This window comes from Clytia hemisphaerica, unplaced genomic scaffold, assembly GCF_902728285.1.
Source record: "Clytia hemisphaerica strain Z4C2 unplaced genomic scaffold, Clytia hemisphaerica genome assembly, whole genome shotgun sequence".
Classification (NCBI taxonomy): domain Eukaryota; kingdom Metazoa; phylum Cnidaria; class Hydrozoa; order Leptothecata; family Clytiidae; genus Clytia; species Clytia hemisphaerica.
The window spans coordinates 1-2,520 of record NW_027103674.1 but is presented as its reverse complement, the minus strand read 5'-3'; positions in this window follow the sequence as shown (position 1 = coordinate 2,520).

Below are 2,520 nucleotides of genomic sequence, written 5' to 3'. Positions count from 1 at the left end.
ATCTTGTAGAAAAGGGCTATAACTATCATTTTCACTCAAATGAGTCCTTGATCATCGAACGTTATCACTGTGAAGAGATTTCTCAAAAATAATCATTCAGTCAAAAGATATCAAACAAAGTTATAAGCTGATTGACATCTAAAAACGATGTTTTTTGCTGTTTCCTGTGGGTTTTTGGGGCCAATCACTTATCAAATTTGTACCATAACTTTATCCTGAGTATCAGAGGTTAAGTTTTCAAAGAATATATTAACCTCTGAAGACTAATAATAGAAATTTTATCGCGCATTGTCAATCTAATCACTGTAGAACGAATCAATGAGAGCATTTACTTTACCCGAATTCCCAATTAGAACCTACAAGGGAATCGAAGGAGTTTCGCTCGAAAACTTTTACAGATCCCCAAAGTATAACAGAATTACTAACTATTAATATGGAAATGTCACTTTTAATTGAATCGAAATAATGGACAGACTTTATGTTATGATTCTCACTGACTCTTTTTAAAAAGCATTGATGATATTTTTTTATTGTGTTTTCAACGACGGGAATAAAAATATCAACTTTGAACTTCATCCAAGATCTTGGATGGTCGTCGTGGTTACTTTTGCGCGATGAATAGAATCTCGATTCGTCGGCACAGCGTCAATATATGATTTTGACCTGTGCTTTTCACGGTACCATAACTTTATATTGAATAAATATTTTAGTGAAATTTCTTCACCGTGATGATTTCCTAAGATCAAAGAATCTCTCCAGCGAAAATGAAAGTTATAACACTTTTTCTTCTTTATTTTCATCTTCGTTTTTCGAATTTTTCTAAAGACTTTTTTATTTCAAATTGTTCCTTCCACTCACAAATATTTCTCCAACGGTACCAAATTTATAAAGATTGAAGAATTCCTTCAAAAGTTATAGGTAAAAGAAAAAAGAGTGCACGCACCTATCGTGAACAGACTTTAGCAATGCTATAACCAACATTTTTGGACTTGAGAAATTTGAATCTTTTCCCATTTCAGCCGTGAATTTTTTTTTCGAACAAAACAATTCAGTCGAAAGATATTGAGCACGAAAGGAGGCTAGGTAGGCTTTTCCAACGTTTTTTAATTCTACAAGAAAAGACGAAAAGGCGGGGGTTAACGCATGAGTAACAATTTGTTAATTACCAAGTGTCTTGTGATAAATGGAACGTTCAAAGTTTGATGCCTTTTTATCAGATCTTTTTTTAAATTTTATCAGTTTAACATCTTCATGATTTTAATGACTTTCTTTCCTCAATACTCGTGTTTATTTGTATTTTTACGTCATACCTTACTGCTGTTAACATACATTCATTATTGAAAAGTCTTAATTACCTACTATGTGTAACTCGTTTTATTGTAAACGATGGATAAATGTTTATACATCTCATGAGAAATATATATGTTAATCATCTTACACTATCAGAAATTTACTTGCCCCCGGATTTTTCAAAGAAACAGAAAAATTTACTTTGTGATGAAAAGCCTACCTAGCCTCCTTTTGTGTCCAATATCTTTCGACTGAATTATTTTTTTCGAGAAAAAAAATTCACAGCTGACATGGGCAAAGATTGAAGCTTCTCAAGTTCAATAATGGTAGTTATAGCATTGCTAGATAAAAAGCTGATTCTTTTCTTTTTCATTTTTCATTTTCGTGTTTGAAAATTTTAGAAAAATTTTATAAGCATAATATTCCACTCCGGATTGCCTTTCCAAAAAGCATAAGATCGCGCCAATTCGAAATCTATCAAACGTAATACGCAATTAAAAATTTACTGCCAGCTAATTTGAAATGTACTTTAATTTAGCGGGATTGTTTCATCCATTGAGTTTAAAGTCTCGAAGGGGCTAGAGAGGAATCTTTAACCTTTCTCAAGCAAGAAGAAGCCTTAAGATTTGCACTGCATTTAGAATGACGAATCTAGCTCTTTCTTTGTTTTTAATTTCAATCTGGTGTCCGTGTGAAAATCACGCGCGGGTCACACGTTTTAAATGGGAGATGAGGTGGAAATTAAAAGCTTCAATTCTCATCCAGCTTTGAAGTCAATTGTTTCAACTGAATTAGTGCTAGAAATAATTTGCTTCATACAAACAAAAATTTTTTAACCCTATTCGTCCTGTGGGGGGGCTTTTCTATTCTGGGGTGAAACTATTGTTAATAGCTCCTGAAATAATAGAGCTTTTAGGGTGAAATCTTCTGTAAATTCCTAACTTTTATTTAGTTTCAAGTTTCAAAATAAGAAAAAATTTGACACGCCCAAAAATTTTCACACTTTGAGCATGATGACATTTCTGACAATAAGGTGTCAAAAGATTGACATATTTCCAATACAAATTTATTTATGTCAAATATATCGTTTAAACTGCAATTTATTGAATATTTAGGATATAATAAGCATTTTAGACTCAGGGAACTTTTTTCTAAAGCCTTTGTTAGAATATAATAGCTATTTAAAAGAACAAAGGAGATTTTTGGTTTTTACTCACTTTGGACATGATG